The sequence below is a fragment of the Lepisma saccharinum genome, chromosome 12 (assembly GCF_977018435.1).
Source record: "Lepisma saccharinum chromosome 12, izLepSacc3.1, whole genome shotgun sequence".
Taxonomy (NCBI): Eukaryota; Metazoa; Arthropoda; class Insecta; order Zygentoma; family Lepismatidae; genus Lepisma; species Lepisma saccharinum.
In genome coordinates, this window is record NC_139240.1 from 51,556,842 (window position 1) to 51,565,244 (window position 8,403).

Here is an 8,403-nt window from a genome sequence, read left to right on the forward strand (position 1 = left end):
GAGGAGTTCGCTCGTTTCTACAGCCCATATGTCGTCCTTAAAATGGAAAGAAGGAAATTGCGTTAGATGTATGTGAATTCGCAGAGGTACACATAAATGGTATCTTCCCCTGATCTTTTTCCGTTTCGAAATTGTAAAGCAAAGCATGTTTGTTTATTTAGTCTAGCCAGGGTAATAAAGTGGGGACCAAACCACTGCGTAATAAGCCTTGTCCGGGAATCGTACGTGGGACCTCTTGATTGCAAGACCACTACACTGTTATGGAGATTCTGGAGTTGTGGGGCAACAATCAAGGACAGCAATAAATTGTTTAGATATAATTATGGTTTGTTCTTCTCAAAATTAGTTTGATTAATCCGAATTTGGCACCTACTCTGAGATGACAAAAAATATTTTGGTATTTACGAAGCTAATATCATATAAACTAAACTTCATTTCGCGTGAACCCTTTCGTGGACAATACCTGCCAAGCTGCTTACTGGTCGGTGACGTGTGGTCAGCGCGTCGAGTCCCATCGCCGCTGTTTTCTGGCTTTCGAGACCGGAGTTCGCTACTCTTGCTTTCATGTACCACTGCAATCGCCCTCACGACGGGGTCAATAATGAAATTTCGGAGCCCCAAATGTGGATCGAACCCAGGACCACTCGCACCAAAGGCGAGAGCGCCAGACGAGAGCTCTTTGTGGTCTATATACAGGTTTCGTTCACAGTTACCATCAATACATAAAATGTCAAGACGTCATTATTAATAATAATTATATTACGTTCATAGAGAAAGTAGATAACTAGAATATGAGGCATTCGCTACTTGCAAGTATAATTTCCCATACTTGCACAAATTGTATACAGTAAAATCTCGTTAATCCGGACCCCGATAAGCAGGACTTCGCTTAATCGGGACAGAGGAAAAAAAAGCAGAATGCAAGGTTTTACATGCAGAGCCAGATCCGTCGGGCACATGATCATAATATGAGTATCGCGTATGTACGTATTGCATTGTCGTATTGCTTTGCATTTTACTGTACTGTACAGTGTATTTAGGCCAATGCCCTTTAAATACACCATAATAAACGTGTTTTGTTGCTATAAACGGAGTTTTAATGCACTTTCTACTGTTCTTTTAGGTTATTTCAGTTAATCCGTTAAACCGGTTATAACCGATTGTTATAGGACTTATGCTTCGGAAAGAATGAGGATGAAAGATGCTTGCTTCACTCCGCTCTTAAATAATAGACTGAGTCCCAAAGACAATGGAAAATAAGCGCTCGTGAATTTCGGGCGCGGATTTTGTTGCAACAGTCGGGGGTTAGATGTTATAGCGTCTCGTCTTTGCGGTTCGTGTTCGCGCGCTCGTTGCTGGCAAAACTTGGAAAATTTGCAGTGACTCGAGCAGTTGACATTTTTGATATTTCGTTACGTTGAAACGCGGAAGGGAATAGTGAGTTCGATCCCAAAAAGGAACTTGAACGGTGAACTTGCAGCCTGGAAGAAGGATAGAGAGTTGCAGCGTAACCGGATCGGATCGTCGAGAGGTGGCTTCTACAGACTGAAGCGGAATGATCAGGAAGTGCATTTCAGAAATTAGGAAGATACGTCAACAGTGGTTTTGTTAGTGATACAGTAAGTGAGCCTTGTTTAAGTGTCGAGAGCTCTCGAGAATATGGTTTACGGCTTATCAGCGTCGGTCAGTATAAGGTAACAAGTACAGCGCTGAACTACAAAAAGCTAGCTAAAACCGTGCAACTAAGCTGTAAAAAAGGGCCCATCTCATTGTAGTCACGCTCAATCTCAACTGCTTAAAGCAGGATCTACTGTATACAGAGTGCCAGTGAAAGTAAGCTGTTGTCCCAGTCCATTCTTCTAGGAAATTATTTTTACGAATTCAAACCAAAACTTAGATCTTTTCAATTTTATTTTTAACAATGCCAGAATATAGAATTCTAATAGACACCTAGTTAATATTTCCCTTTCCTTTTATAGCAAATTCAAATAAATTTATATCCTACAACTTAATTGATTAATAATTGGGGTAGTGCCTGCGGCCATACGACCGAGAATTATAGATTAGGTTCCTGGATACTGAAACTAATAATAATCTAATTATCAATTGAAAATAACAAACCTAATATTGAACAAATAAATAAATATCTAACTAAAGAATTAGAAGGAACCCCAATCTACTTACATCCCCCATCGCATAGCCACACTCACCATTCACGTGTACAGTAAGAGTCACTCCACTCTTTCCCCCTTAACGGATGCCTCCCGACTGAGCAGGCTTGATTCTTCCTCATGGCTCTGAACATGCTAGCCAATCAAAATGAGGCAAGACGTCATACAATGATACCAACTCACTTTGTGGGCAGAGGGTTATAACCGTGAGTAATATTTCCAATGTGTTACATTTTGTTTAATTTTGTGTTCATTTTATGCAAGGTTTATACATTGAAACTTCACCGAGACAATCAGGGCATTCTCTGTATATCCCTGTATCTGGACTTCCCGGTGTAAATCAGGTGAAGGAGACTTAACAAGGGCCTCCTTGCGATTGTTTAAGTAAAAATAGAATCTGAGTAATAAAAATATGTGGAAGGTAATTTTCATCTTTGCTTCACTCATTTAATCAGGTTTTGTAAAAAACTGAAAATCCTGCTTGTATCTTGAACGAAAGCAGGCAAAACGCATTTCGTAAGATAAAATACTCTTTTAATGTTATATGGTCAACTTATCCCCCCCATTAGTCCTGATTAACGAGCTTTTACTGTAATTGATTTGCAGTTTCTGTTAAGCGAGCGGTTAGTGACAGCTGCAGCGGCTTGCAAAAAAGTTCTAAAAAGAACCAAGCCTGACTTGCCTAACCTATGCATCTGTAAGCAGAAATAAACGGAACTTACCCCACCTAACCTATTCCCATGCTTACTTCTGCTATTAGATGCATATTTGAGTAGGTTAGGTAGGTTAGGTTTTGTACTTTTAGCATTTATCTCCAAATTGCTATAGTTGTTTCTAGCCGCTAGTGGTTTAGGTATTAATTTACAATACCGGAAGTATCTCCAATTTGTTTGAAATTCGGCATACTCAAATTGTGGCCTCTCAATCACGAATCTGCAGTTAAAATTTGGCGGTCACGTCTACAAATTGCAAACTAACGGACAGAAATTACCGTTCTGATTGTCCATACACTAACATGGTAGCCATGTTTGATGATATGAACAAGTGACATGCGAAGGTTGCTCAAGTGTTGTGCAATAAGTGAGACCCGTTGATTTGCATGTGAGAAAATGGCGTCTTGCGTAAAAAAGGAAAAAGAAATGTTTGGCCCACGAACCATTCACGGTAAGGTTAAGTTAGGTTAGGCAAGCATAGTTAAAATCCAGGATCATCATGAACATAGTTTTTAAACGCTAATCATTGCAAGAAATATTTGTTTCCTTCATAAATCAAGCGTGTTTACTCCGTTCACGGACTCGCTTATATCGGCTTATTTTACAATTTCTAGACGTGACCGCCAAATTTTAACTGCAGATTCGTGATTACGAGACCAAAATTAGTGAGTAAGCCGAATTTCAAACAAATTGGAGATACTTCCGGTATTGTAAATTCGCTCCGTGGTTTAATTAAAATCCCACTTATGTCCTGAACAACCACAAGTTTTGAAAAGTAAAAAAATAAATCATAAGAAAATTTTCTCTTCTTCTGGTGTTGGTTTTCCACAGATCTTCTGAATGGCTTCCTCAGGTACGTCTTTCACTTTGGCGTAGGACCTTTTAGGGACATTCTTTTTTCTCCGAAGCACAGCATCAGCACCTGTAAGAAATCAATTCCTTATCAAGTGTGTCTTGCAAATCAGTCCTGACCTAAGGTGACCAGATGTCCCGTATTAGCCGCGACGTTCGCCTTTTTTATAGTCTCTGTCCCGATTTTTTTGGAATGTAAAACGAGACGCCAAAATGTCCCTTTTTGGTGACAATGACTTATCGGCATAGAATTACTGCAACAATAGACCTTCCCTACTACTGCTATGAATTATGGCATTGTTGGGTAAAATTATATCACATTTCAGTGCCAACAATGTGCCACATTCCAGTTTTCTTAAAATATTGGGAGTTTCTTCGCTGTTTACCTGGAATTACCTAGTTAGTTTCGTTCATGAATGATTTGTGGACAAGTGACAAAGCGCAAAGTTTGAAAGCTATGTTGATTAATAAGGTAAAGTTTAACAACACTGTGCAAGCTTTAAAAAAATGTTATTTGAAAGGAAGGATTGAACCGAAGATTCATTCATCGGCAAAATATCAATGAATGACTTTTAATTCTAATGGACTGCTTGCTTGGTGTGCAGTGTATATTACCATATTATGTAAGTTATTTACAGGTTATTTATTTAATTAATGTATTAATTAGTTTTCAAACACATGCATTTATGACGAAACAATTTGTGTTTTAAAATGTGTAAGTTTTGCCGTCCCGTCCTGTTTTGTTGTTTTAGAAATCTGGTCTTCTTACCCTGACCAGAACTTAGAAGCAGAAGCTAAATTTTTGTCTCGGTACACGCATGACGCAATACCTTTACCTTACACGCAGATTACGCCATAAAAACATCATCTGACTCCTCCTTTATATTTGCATTGCTGGCAACTTTTCAAGATATTAAAATATCCGCAGGTGGGACCGTCTGGGATAATCAACGAATTATATGAGATGACATCACTTGGTGTTTCTAGACTTTCTGAAGTATATTATAACTAATGGCGGATCTTTTTTGTTTTACCTATTTGCCCTTCTAATTGATTTGTAGTAAAGTATAGGCTCCAATGTTCAAAATTCGGTTGACGTTTTGAAAATTTTATGGTGTTTATAGATTGCCATGTGTAAGCCAATATAGAGAGAGTTTGCATAATCTTGCCTAAATTCATTCTCTTACATAGTGTTGTGGTGTTATCGATTACAAGTTTAGGTATTTTGTATTTAAGAATGCATTTAAAAATTAATTATTTTGAACTTCAACTGTGCCATTTTTTCTTATTCACTGAATTCCACAATTGTGGTTCGTAACTGTTTTGTACAAATTTGGATGTGACAATTTTTTTTGAAGCTCTTGTAAGATTTTAAGATGCAAGATGTTTTGACCATTATCTGTTGTCCATTACACTAATAAATTATTTATAATTTCAATGTTTATTGTAAATAACCTAGGGATATAGTGCACTTGATGTTATTTATGTCCGAAAGTTATGCATACTGATAATTATTACATCCAACGTCTCTATCAAATATCAATACGTATTTGTAAGGGACAAAAATTACATACTTATATTCATAAGTAAGAAATATAAAAATCTACGCTCATTACAGTTTCAATTTTCCAATTTAATGGCGCATATCTTTGCAAGCCTTCCACGAAAGAAGGCTCAATTCAAATGGTGAATATACTGGTAGCGTGATCAAATCTGTACGCTTGTTGGTAATCGAGATTTTACAATAAGAAAAGAAATATACAATAACAATTCCATGTATTTATTCTAATATCTTTCCAACTATCTAACTAACTAACTAACTCTTTAGCCTTCTTAAACCAGAAGGTTTATAGCCGCAGCAACACAAGCCTTCCATCTGTCCCTATCCTGACAAGATTAATCCAACCTTTTCCATCCTTACCGATTTCCTTTAGGTCCATCTCAACGTTATCCCTCTTCGTCTTGGCCTTCCTACAGGTCTCTTACCATCAGGTTTCCCAACAAGAAACAAGTAAACTCTTCTCAAGTGTGACATATAATCTAATTAAGAAATACATTTGTAACATGGCTTAGAGTACCGTAATTTTTCTTACTAGCTTCTTAAAATGGCCTTACCTGCAAAGAAATCTGGCTGTTTTCCGTTTCGACTGCTAGGAACATTTTCATGGTACAGACATTCAGAGTAGCTCCTATCCTGAGCTTCTTGAAATACATATGCTATTATGGTGGAACACCAGTAGGAGGGTTCATCCTATATTGATTATTCAGAGTATTTTGAGACCATTTGGAGGTTCCACACTCAAGCGGCTGCAAAATTTCCAGTATGTTGTATTTGGAAAGGTTCTATATGCTTTCCACCATGAGTTGTGGTGCTGGTTTATGCTCCACACTTCTGTACCCTTCCATTGTGCTTCGAATGCTGTCAGCAGTTGGATTCTTCAGATTCAAGAGCAAGTCTTGGAGCTCATGGAACATGTCTTTGGACCCGTGAACCCCCATTGAGAGGCATCCAAAGCAGAAATCTTCTCTCCAGTCAATGCTGAGTACTTACCTACCGAATAAGGAAGCCGTGATAAATAATATGAGCTGGCGAAGTCAAGCTAGGCTCCTAAGTGGGGTTCCGGCTTTGTCAACCAGCAGGTGTCCCGTAATACTGAAAATCTCGACGCATTTATAAGTGACACTGCAATGCACACTGCGGGTCCTTGAAGCAGGAACACCACGTGACCTGGAAACTCATTGATCATCTTCATAGTCTTGGAGTAGACTGTGAACATGTGAGGGAGGCAGTTGTAGCGCTGAGCGTAAGATACAATCATCTTTATGTCACCTCCACGGCTGAAGAACGGTCCTTCAGCACGGTTGCCTACCATCTTCATCTTGTTCCGTTAGGCCTTGAGTGCTATCTGGTCTGGATGCATTCATCCGTGGAGGGTAAAATGCAGTTTTGTGTTTCACATTATTGAGATTAATCACTCCTATGTTTCCAAGACTTGAAATGCTAATTCACCCTTCATAGTTGATTTTACAGTTTGCATGTCTCCGTGCTCTGTTTACTGAAAGGTAAAGTATGCATACTTTAGTGAAGGTGAAAGAGCCTGTTTCAAAATGATTTATTTGAACGATAAAAACACGTTCCATGAGCAATACAACATAATCACCGATCGAACATCTAGTATAAATAAAATACATTCAGACACACCCTTAAGTTTTTTTTGGAACGGTTCCAGTAGTTCTAAAATCTGCCGTCAGGTGCCAGGCTGACCAGTTGTAAAATAGCTAGCTGCCAGTGGTGAGGAGAAAACATTTTGCGAGAGTAGGACGGTCGTGAGCGTGCAACTTCAGTTTCGTACACGATTTCATGAAGATCCACCAACAAAGAACTCTATCGCATTAGCGCTGCGGTGCAAACCATTAGCGCTGCGGTGCAAACCATTGACGAGAACATGCTGAAACGTGTCTGAATGGAGTTAGATTACAGTACTGACGTGTACAGAGTAACGATGGGTACTCACATTGTGCATCTGTGAGTTAATTTCGCGACAAACATTGGCACTTAAACTTGGACAGTTATGCATGAAATTGTATCTAATTTTGACAATTTATGAATAAAATATACGAGTTGAAATCGTTCACATAATTTTGAAACGCCATATATAAATTGTCGGTAATTTAGCGAAGAGTTATGAGCACGTTGTGGATGCCAAACTATAGATATTGAGCTTAGGGTGAAGCTTGATAAAAATGTGTCCCATATATGAACCGCTAGCAGCACTGGGCCACTCGCTTATATGCGATTCTGCAACTTCGTACCAGGATAGCACTTTCAGGGGGGAGTGTATGAATGGGTGGAAAGATTTCACGACCGAAGACGAAATATCAGTGATGAACACCGGAGTGGGAGGCCAGTTTGCGTGGCAACTGAGGCAGTGAAGGAGCAGATCGATCACCGAATTCGTTAATTTAGTACGCTTTCCTAAACAATTGTCTCCGTAGTGAACCTTCATTATGCTGTTCAGAAGGTTTCACTCCCTCTGATCACAAAAAACGAATAACACTTCGTTTCTCTTCTACGGTGCAAGTCAGCAGTGTAGCGGCCATGTCGTACGAGCTACTGCGCAGGCGCATACTACTCGATCGTCTTGACACCTTTATGGCGTGTTGCTAAGGAACCTTTTTGAGTGCCGAAACACAAATTTTCGTTGTGCATAAATTTCCATGAAGTTTAGAATAAAATTCCTGTTATTTAATGCCTTACCCTCGTACATTTTTCAATTTGCTTACCTGATATTAAAAGTGATAAATTTTAGGTATTTTCATGTTATTTGTGGTCCAAAAATTATAAAATAGACTAATATGAAGACTTCAACGTCAACAACTCAGCATAGTCTGTGGTGATGGATCACCCTCTGATGGTTTTGCTAGAGTCCAGCACAGATATTTCTGCCGTGCGATGCGCGACACAATTCAAGAAGCAGTGTTGCTAATGGAGCAGATAGAAAAATCGCTGCAGTGCGCCGATGCACAGCTGTTACGTACAACAAGAAAATTAGAGAATTCAGGTCTATCTAACGTTAAATAGTCAATTGATGTCTTCAAAACATATATTTTTTTTAAAAAATGGTGTTTTTTAGATTTTCAAAAAAAAACTTTTCTTCAATTACAAA

At 38.7% G+C, this 8,403-nt stretch overlaps 1 protein-coding gene across 1 annotated transcript in view; it reads left to right on the forward strand.

The window, feature by feature from the left end:
* The window catches only part of LOC145996062 (uncharacterized), a 367,735-nt gene that overhangs the window by 64,300 nt on the left and 295,032 nt on the right, over positions 1 to 8,403 (forward strand). The window lies entirely within an intron of this gene.